Source organism: Canis lupus, chromosome 20 (genome assembly GCF_003254725.2).
Source record: "Canis lupus dingo isolate Sandy chromosome 20, ASM325472v2, whole genome shotgun sequence".
Taxonomy (NCBI): domain Eukaryota; kingdom Metazoa; phylum Chordata; class Mammalia; order Carnivora; family Canidae; genus Canis; species Canis lupus.
In genome coordinates, this window is record NC_064262.1 from 45,850,898 (window position 1) to 45,867,565 (window position 16,668).

Sequence of the window (16,668 nt, forward strand, 5' to 3'; positions counted from 1 at the left end):
AGAGTGCATTTGCTTCTAGAACCCACATTTCAGTCTAATCATGACAAGACCATCAGACAGACCCAGATCAGGGGCATCCTGCTGTACACCTGGCCACTCTTCCCTGAGACTGCCAAGGTCTTCTTCTTCTTCCTTTTTTTTAAAATTTTATTTATTAATTCATGAGAGACAGAGAGAGAGGCAGAGACACAGGCAGAGGGAGAAGCAGGCTCCCTGAAGAGAGCCTGATACAGGACTTGATCTGATCCCAGGACCCCAGGATCATGACCTAAGCCGAAGGCAGATGCTCTACCACTGAGCCACCCAGGTGTCCTGAGACTGCCAAGGTCTTAAACAACACAGACAGACTGAGGAACCATCCAGACAGGAGACTGAAAAGGCATGGTGACTAAATACAATGGGGCTCCTTGGACAGAATCTCGACCAGAGAGAGGTCATGAATGGAAGAACTGGTGACATCCACATAACATCAGGAGATTGATTCACAGCAGTGTACCAATGTCCATCTTTTAGTTGTACAAACATGGTCCTATAACGTAAGATGTTTGTAAGATAACGTAAGATTTGGGGAAGCCAGGGGCATCTGAATGGCTCAGTGGTTGGGATTGAGTTCCGCATTGGGCTCCCTGCAGGGAGTCTGCTTCTCTCTCTCTCTCTCGTTCTCACTCTCTCTCTCTCTCTGTCTCTTATGAGTAAATAAATAAAAGCTTAAAAAAATAAAGGATTTGAGGAAGCTACGGTAAGGGTACAGGAGACTCTATGCTGTCTTTACAATTTTTCTGTAGATCTAAAATGACTCTGAAATAAAAAGTTTATTTGAAAAAAAAAGCATTTGCTTCTTAAGACATTGCAGGAAAAAGAGAAAATGAAGCCAATGCTGCCAGCAGTTCATTTTGTGTCTTGGAGTAAGAGACACAAACGCAGTGTGGGTCCTGTATGGGCTCAGTGGGTGCCACCTAAGCACAGCTGAGGATACAAAGATGAACCAGACTTTGGTTCAAAGCCGAGCAGGAGTAGCTGATATGCAAACAAATGTGAAAGTGTATCAACCACGTAAATGAAGAAGTTATTCCCCTTGAGAGCCACAGAATGCTTTAGGAGAGTGGCCAACATCTAAGAGGAGTTCTGAAGGGTGAAGAGAAGTTCGTTCAACAGGAAGGTAAAAGGTAGGAAAAGGGTACATAAGGCCCACTCCTTGTTTTTGTAAATAAAGTTTTATTGGTGTGTAGCCCATTCATTTACATATCATCCCTGGTTGCTTGTTTTAACACCATATCTGAACAGTTATGACAGACTGTAACCTAAAGGCCTAGAAAAGCCAAATGTACTTATTTTCCAATCCTTTACAGAAAAAGTTTGCTGAAGAAAAGAAAAACAAGGAAAGAAAAAGTTTGCTGACTAGACATGCTTGTAGACAGCACCAGGAGTGTGAGGAGCTGCCAGATAGAGGCTGAGGTGATTTGGACTCTGGGAGACCAAGTCCTACAGCAGAATTAGGAGGACAGCGGAGGGCGAGGCTAAACACAACTACACATTATAAAGCTGTTATTAAAAGTTCATGTGGCCAGCTGTAGGTAGCGGCAACAGGTAGGAAGGTCGGGGGAAGTGGGAATATTTATTTTTTTAAACTTTCTCCTAAATCAAGTAATTTTGGGGTATTTTCTTCTAGTTTAACATATGTTATATATATATATATATATATATATATATATATATATATATATATAACTGAAACTTGGATTGTTATGTGATATGTTGGCACTTCTGAATGTTTCCCCATGTCATAAAATACATACTGAAACATGATTTTTAATGTCTTCTCAGCATGTCACTATACACAGAGAAATTGTAAAGCATGTGATCCTTTTGCTATAGATGGGCAGTTGGTTTCTGATTTTGTGGACACACATCTTTATGCACTGCTCTGACCATTTCCTTGGCATTGATTCATTTAAGCAGGATTAGCAGATAAACAGATATGAATGTTGCTAAATGTCTTCAAACAGCCATAGGATACGACACATGAACAGTATTAGATTACATGGCTCATATACTTTGGACATGACTGGCAATTTCTTTAGAAGTTATACAACTAGCACATGATCCAGCAGTTCCCCTCCTAGGAATTACTCAAGAAAAATGAAGCAGATGTCCCTATAGGGGACTGTACACAAATGTTCTATGGCATTTGTTTCTAAGAGCTCCAGGCTGGAAACAACTCAAATGTGTATCAATCTGCAAATGGATGAACAAACTGGCCACACAATGGAACACTGCTCAGCCAGGAGAGGGGAGCAATCTCTGATCCTTGCAACAGTATGGAACAACACAACAATCTCAGAATCTGTGTGCTGAGTGAAAGACAAAAAAAAAAAAAAGGGGGGGGGTACAGCAATTCCATTTCTAGGTATAGACCTAAAAGAAGTGAAAATAGGTGTTTAAAGAAATCCTTGGGGATCCCTGGGTGGCGCAGCGGTTTGGTGCCTGCCTTTGGCCCAGGGTGCGATCCTGGAGATCCAGGATCGAGTCCCACGTCAGGCTCCCAGTGCATGGAGCCTGCTTCTCCCTCTGCCTGTGTCTCTGCCTCTCTCTCTCTCACTGTGTGCCTATCATGAATAAATAAAAATTAAAAAATAAAAAAATAAAAAAAAAAGAAATCCTTGTACATGCACATTCACAGCAGCACAATTCACAACAGCCAAAAGGTGGAAACAACCTAAGTATCCATCAGCTGATGAAGACTGTGGTCCTTCCATGCAATGGAATATTACTCAGCCATAAAAAGGAACCAAGCTCTGATATACACTACGATATGGATGAACCCCAAAAACATTGTGTTGTATAAAAGCAGCCAGACACAAAAGGCCACACGGTGTAGGATCCCACTTAAATGAAATGTCCAGAACAAGCAAATCCATAGAGACAAAAGCAGATCGTGGTTGCCAATGGCTGGGGGAGGGGGTGGAGGTAATAGGAAGTGACTGCTAACAGCGATGGGGGTTCCCTGTAGAGGATAACATTATTCTGTGGCTTCATAGAGGTAGAGGTTGTACAACACTGACAATGTACAAACCATCACTGAATTGCATACTTTAAAATGGTGAATTCTGCGTTGTGTGAATTTCACCTCAGTAAAGTTTTAAGTTTATTTACTTACGTTTAAATAATCTCTACGCCCACTGTGGGACTCAAACTCATGATCCCAAAATCAAGTTGTATGCTCTTCTAACCCAACCCAGCCAGGTGGCCTTGAGCTCAAAAGAGTTTCAAAAAGAGTATACAGTGTATGATTGCATTTATATGTAATCCTTGAAAATGCAGCATATGGAGACAGAAAGTTGATAATGGCCGCTTGGGCTGACAAAGGAGCCGGGGGAGACTTTTCCAGTGACAAATGTATTTACTATCTCAGTCGTGGGTTCACGAGTGTTTGCATGTGCTACAAATCACACACTTGAAAGAAGTGTTTATAATGTTTCAGTGACAATTAATAAAGCTTTTTAAAAAAATTAAGTGTTTTAAAAAAAAAAAAAATAAAATAAAAATAAAAAATTAAGTGGATCATGAAACCACCCGGTCCCCCAGGTGAATATCTTTTTATTTTTTTAAAAGATTTATTTATTTATTTATTTATTTATTTATTTATTTATTTATTCATTCATTCATTCATTCATTCATTCATTCATGATAGACATAGAGAGATAGAGGTAGAGACACAGGCAGAGGGAGAAGCAGGCTCCATGCCGGGAGCCTAATGCGGGACTCAATCCCAGAACTCCAGGATGGCGCCCTTGGCCAAAGGCAGGCGCCAAACCACTGAGCCACCCAGGAATCCCCCTGAACATCTTTTTAAGACTCCTTGCTCTCTTCTCAAAATATCCAACCCTTGAGCCCAGGGATTGAGTTCCCTGGACACCACAGCGAAGAAACCATTGGGAAGCTGTGTCAGGTGTTCAGAGATTCCAGGTGATGCCATCCACCTGGCTGTGCCCTGACATAACTGGAGATGATCACTGAACTTTCATGGACACACCACACGGTGTGGAAGGTGGGTAGTTTAGTTGCTTCCAAGCCAGGTGAGGAATGCAAGAACCCAAACTATAGATATGCAACTTCATCATAGCCACACAAATGCACACACGTGGCTCATGGGCACTCAACACGTGCAGACACGGACACATGTGAACATGTACGCTTTTATATGAATACACCCACTCATGCGCGTGCGCACACACACTTATCCTAAAGCACATGCACAAACCAGGATGCATGTACATGCAGTTTCATACAAACACACACACGTGTGCGTACTCACAGAACACATGCATGTGCACAAACAGGGACACGCAGCACTTTAATACGAATATGTATACACACGCATGCACAGAGCTGGGGCTCCAGGCAGAGCCGGCCCCTTCTGTGACTTGCACTTGTAGAGACACGTGTGACGGTGCACTTGTAGTGCACCCCAACTTCTGGAGGTGAAATCCGGCTCATGGACTCGGGGTTCTGGACTCTCACATCCAAATGCAGGAATGTGGGTAGTAGAAAGGTCACACAGCCGTGCCTGCTTCCTCCTCCCAGGAGACACTGACCTGAGTGAGAAGCCATCAGAGCCCACCAATGTGATCTTGTTCCGGGCTCCAGAGACTTCCCCCACCTTCCCGTGCTCACAGACTAGGGGGCCATGTGGGCAGTCATAGGACCAGCTGATGCATGCCCCATCCTCCAGGCCAGGAAGAAGGAGAAAAGACTGGCTCAGAGTGACTGCTGACCACCAGGGCTGTGAGGAGGGGGGATAACCAAAGAGCAGGGGCGGGTAGGATGGACAGCATTTGGGGTCCCCTGCAGGAGTACCCAGAGGGTCCACTACATCTACCACCTCTGTATCCTGGGAAATTCATCTGCCTCGGATCTGTCTCGGGGCTCTCCCTGTCCTCTACTTGGCCATTCTCCCCAGGGTGCCACACTCTCCTTTCCCTGCTGCCTGAATGGTTCATCTGAAGGAGGATCCTCCCACTGAAAAAGTTCACATGGGGGCACCTGGGTGGCCCAGTGGTTGAGCACCTGCCTTTGGCTCGGGTCATGATCCTAGGGTCCTGGGATCAAGCCCTACATCAGGCTCCCTGTGGGGAGCCTACTTCTCCTTCTGCCTATGTCTCTGCCTTCTCTGTGTGTCTCTCGTGAATAAATAAATAAAATCTTAAAAAAAAAAAAGAGTTTGTGTGATTTAAAGCCAAAGACACTAATAAACCCTTTTCCAGTCTATGGTAAAGCCTGGTTCCCTCCTCCCTTCCATATGATTTGGAGCCAGCCCTTCCCACTCCCACTTGCCCATCAATCCAATCTCCCCCCCACACACCATAAAAACCACTATGCCTCTCCCCAAAGCTGCCACCAAGCTCTCACCAGTCACATCTGCTACCACTGGCCTTTCCTGGTTCTGCTCACTTGCTCTGCAGTCCTTGGGATGGAGGCATCACCTGGAACTGCTCTTATGCAAGGACCTCCCCCCTGCCCCAAGACTCTGCCGAGGCCTATCCACTCTTCTGTACACTCCCAGGGGCCACACTCCACCTCCAGCCTACTGCAGCTACCTCTCCCAGCCCCAAATACCCAGAAGGCTGGTTCCCTGCTCCCCCTCCCACATCCTCCCTGACCACATCCTGATTGCTGTGTCCCCAGAGCTGCCCTCTCTTCTTACTAGCCAATGAGGAGGGCCCCAGGTAGAACCCCTTGCCTCTATTCTCTGGGCTGCTGCAGGGGAGCCCCTGGAAGCACTGCTCTAGACACATATGTCCCAGCACAGAGCCCCTCAAGGGCACCCCATGGCCAGCCCACAAGAGTCCCTGGCCATTGGCCCCGATTAAGCATGGCTATCTCTTGGTTTTTATGCTGACTCACTGGAAATGCTCCAGGCACTCCCCAACCAGGCCAGGGATCAAAGATCAGACCTTGCAGGCTTCTCCAGGCCAATGAGAAAGAAGCTGTCCAAAGCCCCTGACCCATTGGAGAAAGCCTAGTCCTTCTGGACTGGGCTGTATCCCTGTGAGACACCTCCCAGGCCTTTACCACAGGCCTGGAGGGTTGGCCACCCACCTACTCCAAGGCACCCCTCCTTCCTTTTCCCTCATTCGCACCCCAGATGAGGGGCCCACCCCACCCTGCTGCTTCCCTGGGGTGATGTTCTTGTTCCCTCAGGTCAGAATGCCCCTTGAGCCCCTCCACCAGCTCCAGGACAGCCCTACTTTCAATGCAAAATCTCACAGGGCATGGTCGGTCCCCGACAGCAGAAGCAGAGACCCAGAGTTCCCTGGTTCCACAGGTGGCAGCATTTCCACTACAACACTGGGCTGATCGATTCCCTCTGCATTCTCACTGTGAAGCTTCCCCTATCCCCATCCATTCTGCCAAAGTGTCTTCCTGAGAGACCCGCGCAAGTGAGGGGTCCGTCTGGAGTGGTATTAGAGTACCTGCCTCCCAGCTTCCTCACTGGCACCAAGCGTCAATATTTTTCTCAACCCACAGCCATTAGTGGGCACAAAAGAGCATCTTGTCATTTACATTCCTTTGACTGTCAGGTGGGGCTTTTAAAAAGGTTGAGTGTCTCAAGCAATGATTTTTCTGTTTCTGTTAAGTTGTTCGTGTCCTTTGCCCATTTTTTCCCTTCTGCTTATGGTTTTGGAACAGCTCTTTGTATAGGAAGGGTATTAATGGTTTGTCAGGGTTAAGGGCAATTTGCTTTTACTTACAGTAGTTTTGGATACAAATACTGGATTTTCCAGGCAGTTGGATCCATGGGTGATGTCTTTCATGTCTGCTGCTCATTCCTCTCCCAGGTCTGATGAACATGGAGCTAATACTTTTGGTTTGCATCCCTCTGCTTCCCTGCATTTATTCTTTTACATTTAAACTCTTAACCATCTGGAAATTATTTTGGTGGTATAGGAAGTTTCCTAAGACCACTGTAATTAAGTACTATAAACTAGGTGGCTTAAAACAACAGAAATTTGTTGTCTCACATTTCTGGATGAGTCCAAAATCAAGGTGTTGGCAGGCAGGACTGGCTCCTTCTGAAGGTTCTTAGAGAGAATCTGTCCCATGCATCCCCCAGCTTCTGGCAACCCTGTGTTCCTTGGCTTGTAAATGTGTCACTCCAACCTCTTCGTCCATCATCACAGAGTGTCCTTTTCTGTTTCTGTGTCTCCTTACAAGACACCAGTTACAAGATTCAGGATAAGTTCATTTTGAGATCTTTCACTTATCATATCTCCAAGGTCACATTCTGAGGTTCTAGGCAGACATGAATTTGGAGAAGACGCCAGTCAACCCAGTAGAGTGTGGGAGGTAAAATGGGGATCCAGATGATCTCTTTCATTAAAGACTCTTCTCCCCTCTCCTGATCGGGGAGTCTGCTCAGTTTGTTAAATACAGTATATTATGTTATTTTACACAGTGGGTCTGCTTCTGGGCTGTTGGTGCCTGTGTGGTGCCATACTGCTAATTATCACAGCTTCAGGGGACGTTCTTCAACAGTGACATCTCTCTTGGAGGTACCAGGCTGTTTTCTCTGGCTTCCAAGTATGCCTTTCTCGTTGAGTCTTAATGGAGCCTGAGACTTGGAAGTTGGTCACACTGTGTCTTCAAGGCCCTGGTCACAAGTGGATATGAAACTTAGGCCCCAAGAATCCCCATGCTGTGCCCAGAGTGAAAGGAAGTAGGTTTGGGGCTGAGGAACTAGGGGTTGGCAGGTCCCTGGACGGGGAACAGCTCGGCCAACTGGTGACCACAGGCAGGTTGCAGCTGTGCTGGGGGCGGCAGGTCCCGAAAACCTGTGTCTTCATCCTTCCCCTGAACCATAACACTGTTCTACCCTCCCACCAGTGATGCTCACTGAAGCACTCATAGTGTGTGAAGAGGAAGCAAAACCCATTTCCAGACTGACGGGATCTATCCACCCAGAACTTCATGGGTGAATTGAACTATGCCCTCGTCACCAAATGGAAACCAAGCTGGCCGGCTCTAAAACTGCCCACTGAAAGAGCCAAGAGGCAGAAACAAAATGCCCATCAGAGGATGCCCACATAAATAAAATGTGGTCTCTCCATACACTGGAGTATTACTCAGCCATAAAAAGGAACAAAGCCTGACATCCACTACAACGTGAGTGGACTCTGAAAACACTGAGCCGAGTGAGAGAAGCCAGACGCAAATGGCCACACAGGATATGATTCTGTGGATGTGAAACGTCCAGAACATGCAGGGATAGAAACCAGATGAGTAGTTACCAGGGGCTGGGGGAGGTCTGCTCATGGTGATGCTGTTTCATTTTGGGGGATGGAACGATTCCACAACTAGATAGAGGTGGGGTTTGTACAACCTTGTGAATCCACTCGATGTTACTAACGCTAATTCTTATGTGCGTTTTACCATAGTCAGAGAAATTCCTGCTGAAAGACCTAAACCCTGGAAAATTAAAAGCTTTTGCAGACACCACACTTATATACTTTCTGCACTTTGAAAATTCAGGGCTTTTCTCCTATGTTCTTGGAGAAGGGAGGGGCAGACAAAGTGGGGGGTGGGGGAGGACATACATACAACACAACCAAAAATTAAGCCCTGGGGGTAAGTAGACAAATGTGACTGAGCTGCTCTCAAGGCCTGGTCAAGGCCCTATGCTCAAAAACGCAAGGTTTTGCCTATCGGCCTGGTGAATAATTCGGAATTTACTGGAAAATAAGGCAGACAGGGCCTCCAGAAAATGTAGTGTAGCTGCTTCGTTTATATAAGGCCATAATTTGAAGCCACATGTTTATCAGATGAAATCATTCTCAAGCTAAAAGGAGAAGGCCAGCATTACAGCAGAATCATGTAGGAAGCGCCACTTAAGATTCTGCGCGTTTCCACTTTCCAATGCATGCTTCCTTGAGCCTGGGGAGACTTTTTAAGAAGAAACGATCACGTGAAACGAATCGTAAAGATGGACACGCTGAGAAACAGCCACAAGCTAAGCATGTTTCTCAGGCTTGGCAGGTCAGAGCTAGAGGGCAATTTAACATTCACCTTGGGGCGATGTGGCCACAAGCCGAGGAACGCCTGGAGCCCCCAGAAGCTGGAAGAGGCAAGGAAGGACCCCTTCCCACCCCCGGATCCTTTGGAGGGAACAAGTCCCCATTGCTACCTTGATTCTCTGGACTTCTGGCCTCCAGAACTTTGAGAGAATAAATTTCTACAGTTTAAGCCACTGAGTTTATGGTAGTCATTTATGGCAGCCCCAGGATGCTAATCCAGGTGTCCAGAGCTGAAGATACCAGATGCTCTGAGCAAGGCCTCAATTGAGAAGGACCACTGCCTTTCTCCTGCTTTATTTGAATATCCCCGAGAAGCCCATCCCAAACACCCCAGCATGACTGCCCCCCACCCCAAGTCCTTTCCTCCAAACCTTTCAGTCTGGCCCAACAGGTCTGAGCCCTAGAGAAAGCCCCTCCCTCAGGTATGTACTGGGGCAGCACGTTCCATTTGTTCAGCTGCTCTCGGAGGCCTAGAGGCTGATCTTTCTCCCTGGGGTCTGTGACTACCTCCCCTACCTCCTCTGAAACAGAACAGGCTGTCTTCTTTCAATGCCTCTCTGGTCAACAAATATTTCTCCAGTGCACACCCCACGCTAGGCCTAGGGGTGTGGGTATGTAGAAGTGAAGGAGGCCAAAGGGGTCTGGCTTTGAGGGAACCCGATGACAAACCAACCATGAGCAACCAAACCTCCCTCCATGAGCAGAGAGGTATTTTCAACAGTGACACAGCACTTGTGTAAAGAAAAATCTGGCAAAGTATCCGACTAGTGGTTCTCACCCGAGGGCACATCTGCACTGCCCGGTGGACACCTGCCTATGGCTGGAGACATTCTGGTCACTGCTGGGGAAGTGGGGAGGTACCACCACTAGCTTCTGGAGGGTGGAAGCCGAGGATGCTGCTCGACACCCTACAGCGTACAGGGTGGCTCCCACCATGGAGAATGATCCAGCCCCCAACGTCAGCAGTGCTGCCATGGAGACAGAAACCGACCTGGATGATCCAGGAGGCAGGGAAGTGTTCGAGGGGCCCATTGCTGAGGCCTGTGCAGTGAGAAGGGCCAGACGGGCCGAGCTCTTGAGGAGGGCCGCCTAGGCGAGGGCGGCAAGCGCCAAGGGCAGGGGCAGCTGGAGCTGGCCTCAGAACAAGGGGACCAGTGTGGCCAGCAGGGCTGAGGCTGGAGGGGGAGGGGCCAAGGTCAGGAAGGTCAGATCCCGCGGGGGCCTTGTGAACGTGGGATGGAGTTTCAATTTTCATGCAAGTATGATGGGGAGCTGGGCTGGTTGGAAGCAGTGAGAACCAGGACGAGAGTGACATCTGGAAGGGGTCAACCAGGCTGTGTGTGAGGCAGGTGGACCACGGTGGGGGAGGGGAGGGCTGCTGGTTCACGGCTCCAGCAGGGGTCTGGGACAGGGAGGGAGGGGACTGATGTGTTCAGGCCAGTGGGACATAGGATGGTTCTGGTTACAGGGGCAAAGCAAACTCGCAAGGCCTTGTGGGGACCTATGCTTCCGGTCCTTCCCCGGTGACTGGTAAGCTCCCTAAATGGAGACTCAGAAGTCTCCCAGCGAAGAGGGCCTAGATGGGCAGAAGAGAGCCCTTTGGGAACCCCTTTCCAAATCACACAGCCCATCTGTCATCATGCCCAGGTGGAAAGTCACCTTGAGAACCTACTGCAGGTGGCCACAGTGACGGCACACAAAAGCCCTGCTTGAGACCTTGGCTGAGTGGCCCCTAGAAAATGAGGGAAGGGTTCCCCGGAGCTCCATTCTGTTTTTAAAGGTGTTGTGGATCCTCATGGGCCTCTAGAGGGGCCCCAAGGAGGCTTCTGTGTCAGCCTGGCCACAAGGGACAGAGAGGACCCACTCCTTAAGTGCCCAGCATGGGTCGGCCACTTGGGTCCATGGGACACCCGGCTTGGGGAGCAAGTCCTGCTTCATAGCCGGAACCTGGAACAAAGCAGCTCCTCCCTTGGCCATTCCTGGGCTCTCTGCAGATGAGCTGTTATCACCTCAAAATCCACATCGCCTCCCAGAGGGGGGCCTCCCTTAATTCTGGTTTCCTTAACAACATCCCCTTCACCTCCCCCAGGGGCCCCTTGGCCCACTGGTTTTAACGTCAAGATGGCATTTTGGTCTGATAAGACTCTTCCTTCCTTTTACTCGGACTTACTGAGGTAGAATCCACATACCACACAGCTTCCACGTTCGCGCTGCACTAGGCAGCAGCCGGTCTGTGCCGTGGTCACAGATGTGGGCTGTCACCACCACGTCCACCTTAGAATGTTCCCACCCCACTAAAGACCTGGGTCCTTTAGTCACCAATGAGACCATAGAGCCTATCCTCATTTTTCGTTCCCATTGAACTGCCTGTGTCATGGGCTGCACTCTGTCCTCCCAACGCTTCTGGGTACAGGGTGGGGTACTCAGCCCCCAGAGTCCTCTCCTCTCCTCCACCTGTGATCCTGGGCCTCACCGTCTTCTCCTGAGGAAGGGCTCCTCCTGGCCACAAACCCTACCCTCTGGCCTGGTTTCTGCCATAATGATCTGGTTCCATGTTTGGACCCAGTGAGATCTCCCAGGCAGTCCACGGCCCAGGGTTTTGTCTTGACAACATCTTTGGTGACGGCCACCAACTGGTTCCCCTTCCAGCCTATCCAGACATCATCACAGAGGCAGGGGTGTCCCCGTGGGCCAGCCACAGGCTTGACACAGTGTCTCAGCCAGCTCTTCTTGCCTTAGAGCTTAGCATTCTTTCATACCCGCCTTCTCTCCCAGGCCAACTGTGGCCCCAGGGGACACCTGGCAATGACTAGAGACAGTTTTAATTGTTCTGACTAGGGGAAGGGGAGCTACTTTCATCTGGGTATGTAGAGACCTGGAATGCTGCTCAGTATCCTATCCCAGAGAATAGTTCCCCTTACAGAAAATGATCTGGCCCTAGATGTTGGCAGTGCTGAGATTCGAGAAACACTGGGTTAATTATTTGGAAAAAAAATTTTTTTATTTAGGTCCCTAATTTATAAACACATCAGAATAAAGTCCAGATGAGTTAAATGGTACAAAACAGGGTGACCCCTCTCAGCATCTGTGGATTATCTCCTCTCTCCCTCCCCACTTGTGGTGCATTTACATGTGTGTGCGCGGCATCCTAGGATCTCAGTCAAGCCACATAATGATAGAACACAAAGTCTCTTAGGTCCCACAGAACCCCTAAATCAGTAGTTCTCAATCTAGGGTTGACTCTTCTCTAAGGGGACACTTAAGAGATATCTGGAGACATTTTGGGCTTATCACTACTGGGGGGGGGGCGGAGGGCACCTGGCATCTAGTGGGTGGAGACCAGGAATGCTGTTCAATGCACTGCAACACACAGGGCAACCCCCATCACAGAGGATGACCCAGGCCCAGGCATCACCAATGCTGAGGGTGACAATCTGTGATTTAAATAAATAAAAAAGCGACATTTACACACTCGAGGGTGTCCCCAGGGCCTCCCAGACACAGGAGACATCAGCAAGATTCCAAGCCCAAGTTCACCTGACTGTGTAACATTTAGAATGAGGGAGCAAGAGCTTTTCCATCTTCATCTCTGCTCCCTGAGAAGCCAGCAGGCAGACTCCTATGGGACCGCCAAGGGGAGAGACTGGCTCTTTGAGGGTCTATGGGCTGGGCTTAGCTCTGGCACTTTCTTTGGGACTCCTGCTCTCTCACTAGCACTTGATAAACAGCTCCACATGACAGTTGAGGACCCCAGCGATCTTCTTCACAAGCTGTGGTGAGAGACCCTGCTTGCCAGGAAATAAAAGGCCCAGGGGCGTCCCAGGGACCGGAGAAGCAACATTTCAAATATCACCCCTCATGACCCTCCTTTCCTCCCATTCTAGGACGGGATGGAGATGCTCAGAGAAACAAGTGGGAAGATTTGGGGCAAAGCCCCAGCAGGCCTGTCGCAGATATACTACTCAGACTCCACTTGTGAGAGTAGCATTCACTCCACTAATGCAGTGGCATTAGCCTTTGAGGGAGATGACCTTTACCAGGGCTTGCTGGGAGAGCTCTCGTGTGTCTTTTCCTCCACCAACAAGCCCTGATTGGTCACAAGCTCGCCTGGCGCTGCGTGCCTCTCTGTGGGCACAACTCCTGACATCTGCACTCCAGGCAAAGAGGCAAGGGCCATTCTGTTCTCGCAGTAACCCTGAAAGCCAGCTCTCTGCACCTGCCTCGTTAACACTTTTCACTGAATGATTTTCAGATCTTCCAGAAACTTCTTTTGTCCATACACCTAAGGCAACAGCTGGTCCCAAAGTCATTTTGGTTTATTAACAAGGTTCTTTTAGATCCCCCTCCCATGACCATGGCAACATTGGGACCGAGACCTCCGTACGCCAGATTACAGATCTTAGCCAGCCCCCAGGCAGGCACAGTCTCCTAGGCCTGGCTCTAAATACACCCCTTATAAAGGCCCACGAGATCCTCTCCCCCAACCCCCTCCCCCAGCTGGGTCATCACCTTTCTCTAGGCACCCCAAATGTAAGGACATGTGCGAGATCTGGAAGATTCCTAACGGGATGCTTCCGAAGTTGATGTGGCCAACTTGCCTACCTCCCTTAAGATGTTTATTTAAATGAGTAAGACTCAACAAAGCAAACTCTGTTGGTGCAACGGTTTATCCAAAACTTCTTTGTTAATAAAAATGAAGTTTGTCCCTTACCCAGTGTTATGGGCTGAAGTGGCTCCCACCCACCCCCACGTCCCAATTCATTATGTTGAAGTCTAACCTCCCAGCACCGTGGAATGTGACTGTATTTGGAAATAGGATCGTTAAAGAGGTGATGGAGTTAAAATGAAGTTACTAGGGTGGGCTGGATTCAACAGGACTAGGGTCCTGACAAGAGGAGAGTTGGACACAGACACACGCAGAAGAAGACGGTCCGGAGACACAGGGAGAAGACGGCCAACTAAACACCAAGGAGAGAGGCCTTGGAAAAGATGCTCCCCTCAGAAGAAACTGACCCTGCCAACACCTTAATCTTGGGCTTCTGGCCTCCAGATCCATGAGACAATAAATTTCTGTTGCTTGAGCTGCACTGTCTGTGGTTCTTTATCCCAGTGGCCCTGGGAAACTCCTACACTCAGCAGTGACAGTAATGAAATGCCTGTAGCTGGCTCCCTTCTTACACATAAGCCCGTGAAGCAGGGCAGAGCTGGGACATAAACGAGTGAGTCAGACCCGGACAGCTTATTCATTGCTTCGACTAACCCACAGGCCCAACCTTTGAATCACTACTTTATTTATCATCGGGCATGGGCTCAGAAAGTCTCGCCGAGGAAATGAGTAGAACCCAAGCTCACCGGCTGTGTTTCTGAAACATGCCTAATCTCTGAGGCCCTTTCTGGGCAAAACTGAAAAGAGGTGAAGTGACAGGGCCTGCCGGGGACCCAGTGGCGCTCAGACAGAGCCCTTTGTTCTGCTACTCCGTCCGTCCCGGATGAGGGCAGAGAGAAGGGCCTGTCTTGCTCCGCGGGGAGGCCGAGCAGGGGCTGCCTGGCACAGTGGGTTGGGGACGCTGGACACACAAAGGGCTGGTGGATGGGGACTGGTTGTGGGGGGAGGGCAATGTCCAGAAGGGGTCGGGCGGCCCCAGAACGTGCTGTTTCCTCTCACGGAGTTAAAACAGCAATGTCTTCGTTGGGGAACAAGCAGAGGAGGACGCGTGAAGAGCCAAAGTTACACAGTCTGTGCTTGAGGACCGGCCAGTGTCTGGGGCCAAGAGGGCGAACAGGAGAAGATAATGTGGCTTCAAGAGCCACACAGATCTGGGGCCACCTCCAAAGTAGCTCTCGAGAGGAGAATCTAATACCTCTAATCTCGGAAGAAAAGCAACAGTTTGTTCTGAGACAAGGGACGGTTCCTGTAGAAATTCAGGTCAGTCGTAATACAAAGAGAAAGACAATGGCATTTGCTGTTCCCGTGAGCAAAGACGGCCTTGGTTCACCTCTTGTTCCTCCGCTGCTGCCCATTCTTGGGGCATGCTAACTCCCCCTCAATCCCTTCCTGATGGTGCCTTCTTTTTATCAGAACTCTAGATTAAGAACTGACCAGATGGCAGTATTCAGTTGCTAGCTGCTCTTCCCCATGCCTGCCCTTGGCAGCAGTTCCCTGGGAACTGACCAAACACCAAAGACCCACTGAGGCAAAAGTAAGCCTGGGCAACGACCAGATCTCACTACAGAGCAGTGGTTCTTATGCCCCAAGAGACATACAGTCACATCTGGAGACATTTTTTGGTGGTCACGACTCAAGGGGTGTATTCTCTTGGTGTCTAGGGGGTGGAGACTCGGGATGCTGCTTGATGGCCTGTAATGTGTGGGACAGCTTCCACAGCAAAAAAAAAAAAGTCCAGCCCCAATGTCGATGGTGCTGCAGTTGAGAAGTTACACTCTGGCAATTTGGTCTTTGCCAATTTGAGGTTACTGATGATCCTTCATCTTTCGGGAAAGCCCAGGGAGCCATCTCTGGAGGCACCACCTGCCTGAGCTTCAGTTTCCATACTGAAAAAAGAACCAGGGCTGCTTGCTGCTGGTTGGCAGAATAAAAGAGATGGGTATAAAAGCACCCATCACAAAGGATGCTCAATAAAGGGCAGAGCTGTGCAGGGATCTGTTCGTGCAATTCCCTCTTCCTGGTTTGATTTAACACCTCCATATCCATCAAAGCCTGAATGGACCTTGCCACCTCTTCCAAGGGAACCTGTCAGAATCCCCCAAGCCCTGAAGCTTGCACTGGTCATCCTTGATTCTGTCTTCACAACTTCCTGCACCACCTCTGAGGCTGCATTGACCACTCACTCTGAATTTCATTATTCCTGTGGCAGTGAGAGCATTAGAATGTTCCTCCTCCAGGGCATGAAGGCTCATCTCTGTCCCCAGGGCCCAGCTCCCAGTACTGGAAGGATCAGTCCTTGCTTTATTGAACTCCTGAGCCCACCCAAGGCACAACTTTGGGGAGACGAGGAAAGGGAAGTGGCAAATTAACAAGCCTCTGTTGGGGAAAGAAAATAGATCACACAGCCAAATTGAGAGGGGACATGCCCAAGTTGCTACCCTCTTCTCTGAGCCAGAGGCCTGGAACTGAGGAGGGCGAGGGGTCTCACTCAGGGATTTCTCACCAGAAAGGTGTAGCTGAACCTTTGTGAACAGGTATAGCGTGCAAAAGCAAACATGGAATTTGTGGAATTTTCCATGTAGAAGATAAAGGACCGGAGGACCAGAGGAATGGTAAAAGAAAGTCATTTTTGGATACAAACTATACAATGGGAACAAAAGCAGGATCCTGCAGCAGGGATTCACAGGTCAGAGGCTACATAAAATACAAGGGAGCTCTGTGCCAGAGATGCTAAGATTTTCAAGAGGGCTTGGGTTCTAAGGTTAAGAAACGCTGACTGAAGCCAACCCATTTATTTAGCAGGTGAAGAAACAGACAAAGAGACTTGACGGAGGTGGGCACCTCTGACAAGAGAGCCTGCCTGGCTGCACTCCTGGTACAGGGAGACAAGGGCCAGGGCCATGCACCCAGAAGATTCCAGTCCTGTTCACT

General features: G+C 49.1%; 1 protein-coding gene across 7 annotated transcripts in view; it reads right to left on the reverse strand.

The window, feature by feature from the left end:
• The window catches only part of MYO9B (myosin IXB), an 89,272-nt gene that overhangs the window by 70,856 nt on the left and 1,748 nt on the right, over positions 1 to 16,668 (reverse strand). The window lies entirely within an intron of this gene.